Raw genomic sequence first — 8,748 nt, forward strand, 5'->3', positions numbered from 1 at the left:
GCTATTTGGTTACGTTGATGTAAGTATTCTGTTCATGTTAAAAGCTTGCAGTTCGATGTGATGTGTTGTATAGTCTCGGCATAATGAGACATTTTGTACAGGTTTCGTCTGTTAGAGCTGTGTCTTTTAAAATATGTGTCCTGTAATTTCTTGTATTTATGACATTGTCAATTTTGAATCCTTCTGTCTTTCTAAAGAAATATACATCAATCAGCTAGCAGTATGACGTAGTTTTGCCAACTAATCCTAAACGAGATCATTAGGATTGCTGCAGTGTGCTGCTTTCAAACCCAAAAATATCTGATGATGTCTTTGTATCTTATATACCGTGTTAGATCTAGCCTGTGTTTTTGACTTTAATGGTGTATTATTTTTGTCTGCAAAAGTTACAGTTTTCAGTAATTTTAATGTTTTTTCTAGAAAAATCATTAAAATTACTCTTTCAGTGTCTGTATTCGTTTGTAACAGATTTATTATATCTATGAGACCTAGTCTTTTGTCCTTACGAGGAAGATTTAGAGCCTTTCTACACAGGACTTAGGATGATATTTTATTACTGTTGTTCGTTCCGTGTATGTTCAATGTACAGGTATTGTTCTGTATTATATGAATATTTGAGTATTGAGACGATATTTGTGTTGATTGCTTTATATTTTACCTCGACTTGTGTTGTTACCATTGATAATCCGCTGTTACGTTTTTTTGTTATTATTTGTTTTATTTGTACGTATTCTATGAGTTTGGTCAGTTGAAATGCTAAATATTTGTAGACTTTCTTCCTCATTTATGGATTCAATGACGATTCCATTTCCGAATACAACATCTTTCCTTTTTCTATGTAAGTGTTCTGCAGTTTAGGGCCACATGCCTTATATTTATTATTATGTAGTAGAGAGGGCCATTTATATGCTACAGCTTAGAGACTCAACAAGTTTAAATCCGATCCTGATGCGTTATTATAAATATTAATATATTCAAGTAATTTAAATTTATGCATTGAAAACTTGATGCTATGAGCTGTTAAATTTTCAATAAACTAATTTCTAAACTTTTATACGTAATAAAATTTCATCGAAGTGTTACAGTACTTACTAATTTTCGTAATCGATATATCGAATATCTTTAGTATATATTAATATTCGATCAAAAGTTAAATTTAATTTTAGTTAAACTTTAAATTAGTAATTAATGGTATAAAATTGTTAAGATTTGTTTTATTCATCTGAAAAATAATTGGAAATTTTCCAAGAATTAAAAAAATTTAGGAACTTTTATTTCTTTAATATTTTACTATTGTATTTTAATTTTAATGAAAAATATAAAATTTGAAAATAATTTATCATTATGAAAAATTAATTTAGCAATGTTTAGTTACTTACTCACTAAACGCACACATTGTGCGTTAATTTAGTAAGTAAGAGCTAAACTCATACATTTACAACGTGTGAGATTAGCTCTAAGGAAAAGTTTGGAGCGACTTACAAAATTATTTGACCCAGTTTTTATTTGAATTTTTATTAAATTAAAGTATTTAATGTTGCCAATATTATTGTTTAAGTGAAAAACTGATATATTTTATAATAAACGGATTACCAAATCCGTGGTAACAGCAGTGATGAAATAAGGTTGCATAGGAGAAATTTAAAAACTACTTTTAATAAAAAGCACATTTTAAGTTCACTTTTTAAATATTTAAAATATGAATATGTTTTGTCTTTAAGAAATAAAATTAAGTAAATTTATCACCAAAGAAAATAATTTGTTCCCAATCATTTATGATAAATTTCCATTGACACAAAATAAAATGCAGACTTCACATGGATAATGACATTAAATTAGATAATATATTAATAAGTTAATAATGTAATATTGTATAAAAAATAATATTGCTCTGCTTTAAATTAAATTAAAAATTTATTTCGGATTTACTTTAGAAATTATTTAATCGAATTTCGTGAATTTAATTATCCAAAACCAAATAAATTTATTAAATCAGATTATAATATTGTTAGTTTTTTGGCATATTTTTTATTTATATCATAACATTTTAAGCAAATATTATTGAAAACTTTGCAATATTTTACTTTTAAAATTTATATAAAAGAGAAAAAAGGAGACTAATCTAATTAAGTGAATACAATTTGTAAAATCAATACATATATATATTTTCTTTTTAATTTTAATTTCAGAATATATACAGTCGTTTTAATGCAATTTTAAAAATAAATATATATGTTATTGTTTTTTATTATACAAGATGACATTTTCAAAATGGTTTGTTCTATTTACTTAAAAATTTCATGGCCAGCAGCCAGAGAAATCTAAAAAACAGCATTACACATCAATATTTTTAATATAATTTAATAAAGTAAGCATATAGGCTAATAAAATTAAAATTACATTATTAAATATTTAAAATTAAAAAAAAAATAACACAAGTTGAAGGTCCCACCTCCTAACAACGGCCATTTTATATGTTCCTGTCAGTGGACGTTGTTCAGAGGTTTGACTATACGTCTGCTTTTATCATCTTAAAGCATCGCATTGTTATCAATAAAACATTGGAAATCATAGATGAACACACCATATACATACAAAAATATATTAATTAGATACCATATCTTTATTTCCACAATATGATAAGATGTGTAACATAACGAAATCATACCAAATATAGTTAAAATCAGAATTGACAAATTGCGATGCTGTTACTACTCTTAGTTAAATTAATTTACAATCAATCGTGCTTGAAATTCGATATTTAATTAATTAATAGGAATGTTTAAACAGGTAATAATCCACTACACCAAAACCCTTTCAGTATAAACAATAATTACATAACTTGGCATTTTGGATTAAGGTAGTTGGTCAATATGGAACATTTAAGGCTTTTCTGTTTGTAAAATGTCAACTTTTCTATTTTATCGTGCACTTTTCTAACTTAAAACATATGATTGATGGGCATGACAAACTAAATTAAATAAATCAGAATAATGCACTTATTCGTAAAATAATTATCGTCTGTTAATAATATTGGCTGTATTTCATTGTGCACTACTGTATAAGGTAATATGGAACAGTAAAGGGGCTAGATGATGATATGGACTAGAGGATGATAGGGACCAGATGACGACAGGGACTAGGTGAAATAGTCATAAACAGCAACAGTTAAGTAAAAACTTTTATCTATTATTAAAGATAAATCTTTATTTATTATTAAAATTATTATTGTGTGAAATTATGTAAATTTTCTGTAGTCATCCGATGCCCACCGGAGGATTTTATCATCAAATTTAACATAATTTATAAGTACGACTTTTAGAACTACAGTAGAGCTTCGATTATCCGACTCAATTGGGGATTCAGGTTGGTCGGATAACTGAAAAAATTGGATAACCGAAAAGAAGGGAAAAGATACATTATTAGTAGAGTATATTAGGATATTAGTATATCCCATGTAATTAGCTTATTAGTATATCGCTATTAACCAACTTCACGTTGAATTTTCATTGATGTTTAGCCTAACAAATTTTTTAAAAAATAATAATCGTCGCTATTGTATCGTTAAAAATTATTTTTAAATTGTTTTATTGCTCGCGAAACAAACAACCACTCATAATTTGAAAATTAAGTCTCGTTTAAATACTGCCCTCCCTTCAATGGTCGAGCCGTTGATGCCAGCTAAAACACGCAAAAATTTAACAAAAATAATATTAAAGTAGCCAAGACATAGCCAAATATTGTAATGCCACATCACTAGCGGACATTTGAAATTTGCCGACTAGAACGGTTAACCGATGTGACGGTTAATCGGGGGTCGGAAAATCGATGCTCTACTGTAATCGTCATTATCAAGACCTCTTAGCACTCTTTAGTGGCGCCAGATCCCACAATAGAAAGTTAGTGTCTATGTACAAGTTTTATTACGTGTGTATTTTGCTTTTAATGGTGTATCGTCGGTTTTTTTTAATGAAGATAAAAAGAATTTTAGTATTTTATCCTCCAGTCGTTTGCTATCACTCCGTGACTAGAAGAAAAAAACACCAACATATTTGTGCAAATAATCCTTAGTCTGTGTGAAATTCCTATATTTCCTTATACCTCGTTCCGTAACGTCCCATTTGTGGAAAGTTAAAATGTCATCTTTTTAATCAAATTACGCCTTCTGGATGAATCCAAATTTAACTAAACGAAAGAGAGTTATCTGCAAAGTGCTTCCATGTGTTGATGGTTTCCAGAACTTATCGTATTGATATTTCTGAAAATGTTTGCTTAGAGTGCGCCATGTCGTCCCGTCCTAAATTATACTAATTTCCTTATTTAAATATAAAATAAAATAAAAATTTCTTTTGAATATTTAAATACGAAATTCATATATCTAAATTCGTGCGACATTTTATATATTTGGGCTCACCAGTGGTGAGCACTTAAAACCATTCAACACTAATGTGAACATGAGTACACGCCTGACCAAAGGGCTGGTCACGTGAATTTCTCAGGCTTTCTTCACCTAAATTGGGTCCAGTTTCCAATATGTAGTCATCTCCCTGACAACTTGTTCATGTATTGTGTTGCCTTATCCCATCAAAGCAGAATATTTCACATATATACAATGCAATAATCTATTTCCCATAAATTAAATGTAGGCTACTTATACTGTATTACCTTTTTTTATATTTTAAAATTTTAAAGTAAGTTGCTATCGATTTTAGTCACGCATTTAAAAACACTATACAATTGAAGTCATGTCTGTACATCAAATACTATAGATTCAGTTCATTCAGTAAATTCCAAGTCTAAATTTGTGAAATGAAGTGAATTTTGAATGTAGCTATACAGAATAATAATCTAATTTTTAAGTAAATTGTCAAATTTTATTCAAATTATATTAATATTTTTTAATATTTTATGTATCCTGCATTAAAGTTACCATTAAAAATAATTATTTATATAAGTAATTACTGATTTAAAATAGGAAAGATAATAAATTTAACAGTCAATCGATAAAAAAATTTGTATTTAAAATTATTTTAAAACGTGTAATTGTATAATTTATATATTACATACAAACAATTTATGTAACAGGAAATTCCTCCTGTCACAGGAATTTCACCTTATTACTAATAAACAATTTGATTAATTGATTGATATTTTATACTAAATAAATTAATATTTACCACTTAAAAACTTTTTTGCAGTTTTAAATTTAAACTTAAAAAGTTTTCTTTCTTTTTTTAAAAAATATAACTTTAAAAGTAAGAGAATTCAGCTACTAGTAAGAGGACCAGCTGTTACATTCATCCATCAGCACGATCATTTTCTACTGAATTTATACGCATCTTATTAGATTTTTGAGTAACTCAAAACGATTAAAGATATTTTAGAATATTCTTTATTTACTAAATACGTTTTCTATCCTAGAAAATTCTTAGTATAACAAGTAATATACAGCCTACTTATGTAAACATTATACACTGTTCAGTTTATACAAAGAGTAGCATAATAAGTATCTAAATATTAATAATTTAAAACATTTAAAAAAATTAAAATAATCTAAAGTCTATTAAATTATATATAAAAATAATATCAGTGAATAAATTGTCCAATATATTTAACTTTCTAACATTGGATTGGTGATTTTTGACTCACGTCTTTGAAAATCCTTAAAATCAATGATGTGTTTGTATATGAAATGTCTCTAATATCATTTTTATGTGTGATAAAATAAAAATAAACCGATTAAAAGTTGTTTCTTCCTATAAAAATCGAGAAAACTTTCAACCAAAGAATGTAAAATATTGTTATATTCTGTACATTACACATTCTTATAGAGCAAATCGAAAAACTCGTCACATATTTAACGGTATCAACACATTTATTGGAAAATTTCTTTTTGAATATAACAGAAAAATGTTTAAAATACTAAAAAATATTCCGGACTTTCTTATATTTTAAATATTAAATATTAGAAATTAATACCCTAAAGGCCACAGAGCTAAACGTAATTATTATTAATAATAATTAAAATCGAGGCCATTCTGTAATTAAATTTAAAACATTTAATTAAAGAAAGAGGAGTGGACAGTTACTAAATATAAGAATTCAAACAAACAATAATTTTATTAGGCCTATATAAAAGTTAATCTCCATCAATTTAATATCACTTAAATTATATAATTTATTCTTGTGAGAGACATCAAAGCTTTCGGAATTTCGAGCTTTTACACTTAACTTTTATATGAAAGAAATTAGAAATTTGTAAGATTCATTTCAAATTAACAAATAATACGATTATTACGTTCATTAAATAATTTAAAATTATACTTTAATAGGATTCAGTTTATATTTTCGAAGAAGGTTATCCCAAAGATCATTAACAGGTTTAAGTAGAACGAAACTGGTTGGCTTCGTAAATGATTAGCTATCGTGACCGAAATAATAGATCACACCATCTTCGCTATAATGGCAACGATAAACTTTAAACAATACCAAACATTTCATATTCTTACAGCTTTTTCGACTCTTGTATAAACAAAATATAAAAAATAAAAAAGTTTTTTCATTGGCAGAAATGTTATTTCGGCCTAGATTTCAACTTCATTAATATAGATGTAATTTTTTCGATTTGATAATCATTAGTTAATGATAAGTTACATTTAAATTGTCGATATCTAACAAAGAATTCCTCTTGTAATGCCCCTCGTTCCCCTCTTTGCTAGACTGCATTTATCTCATTCGCCAAAAAATTTCATGAAAATTATTCAAACACATATTAATTACTATTTTATCATCCTTCAGATTGCAAATTAAAATTTTGTATTTAAAAAAATATATAAATTTGATGTTACAATTTCTAATTTTGAATTCATTTTAATCAAACCGTTTTTCCTTAATAAGTTATTGCGTGATTAATATTTAGTTTTAAAAAATCAAAATATATTTAAATCTAATTTTCCGGATGAAAACAGCGCATAACCTTGAAGTCTTCACGCCCAGCATTAATTGACAGTGAAGCTGTCAGCAAAGGAGTAAAAATCGACAAAAACTGGACAACCAAGCGACAACACACTAGAATTTTAATCTTCGGAATATTCTCTTATAAGGTAATTTTTAATCACCCAAGCAAATAATAGCAAAATTAATTTAATGATCGGTTTAGCATATCTTAGACAAGTAAATAAAGCGAATATCCGATTTTCACTGTGCTAAAACTGTAACAAAATCCATCCTCTTAATATCTTCCTGTCGGATTTTGGTATTGTAATTGGTATAATGTACTTTAATACAGTTTTATTTTATTAAAATACATTATTTTCGATAAATTATTTAGAAATACTGTATTCGTTAAAGTATTAACAATCACTTCTATAATGTCTCTAAATATTTATTAATTGTAGTGAATAAAAGTATCAAACATTCTAAATACTTTTACTAAAATATATGAATACAATTATTTAAAAATTTCGATTCTCGTGTATTTATATAGATCATTTGAAATTTTGAAATGTCAATGAGCTAGATAATTTCCTTTAAATTGATTAGCTAATGTTAGAAAAATGTAAGGAATATGATTTGTCATCCAACGTGGTATTTTCCTAAATTTATAAAAAAATAAAATTCTGCAAATCCTCGTGGAATTGTTTTTTTCACCGGAATTTAAAGTTTAAACAAAATTTAAATAAAATGAAAATTTTATTTAAACTTTATTTAATTTTTATTTTATTATTGACAACACTTGCTGATTTGTAATCACATTAAATATATGAAGGTTCACATTCACGACTTTTCCATGCAGTTAATTATCGAATTTCCTGGACATCGTCGACCACAGCATCGTTATTGAACGCATCCAGATAAAATCTTTGATTACTGAGTAGAGATATTGGGAAAAAAACGAAGATTTAGTGGAGTCATATGTTTACATCGAATTAAATGTTCGAAACTCAACATCGCGCTAATTAACTAAACATTGACGAAATCGGGCATCTAAGTTTATCCAATAATACTTTTTGTCTCATGGATAAGCCTAAACCACTGAGTACGTCAAAATGTTTATCTAATTAGCGGAGTGTTGAGTTCGAAAGATCAGATCTGGAAAAAAATGGTAATCCAGTTAGACAGTATTTATAAAGTTTTTTTTAATTAGTCATATAAAGGACACTTTCCTATCATAATGCATTTGAATGCTCTTCATTTCGCATATTTAAAAGATTTTAAAAGTTTATTCTTCAAAATATTAATCTTATCTGCAAAAGAGATGATGAATTTTAAATAATTTTAAGTCTCTGCTTTCCCTCAATTTTCCTATGATGTTTAAAGTAGAAAAACTTCTATAATTTTAATTCTTCCAGGTAATTTCCTTTATATTCAAAGAGTAGCTGAACCTTCGTTAAAACATTGGTCCTATCGTCTAGGACAGTGGTTCCCAACCTTTTTTCGTTAGCGTACCCCGTGACATGTCATATCTCTAGATTGTACCCCTCATTTAAGAAATTTAGTGAGTAACCATATTGTTAATTTTACATATTGTAACTTTAAATTAAAGAAAAAAAACCTAAAAGAAAAAATGTATAATAAAGTTCTGATTGTTGCAAGAAACATTTTTTATCTAATAATTTTTTAATACTATTAGTTTGTGATACATAACATATTATTTTTTCTGCCATAATAACTAACTTTTTTCTGTACCCCTAAACAACCTATCGCGTACCCCTAGGGGTACGCGTACCACAGGTTGGGAATCGCTGA

Source organism: Centruroides sculpturatus, unplaced genomic scaffold (assembly GCF_000671375.1).
Source record: "Centruroides sculpturatus isolate CEXI.00-Female unplaced genomic scaffold, Cexi_2.0 scaffold760, whole genome shotgun sequence".
Taxonomy (NCBI): Eukaryota; Metazoa; Arthropoda; class Arachnida; order Scorpiones; family Buthidae; genus Centruroides; species Centruroides sculpturatus.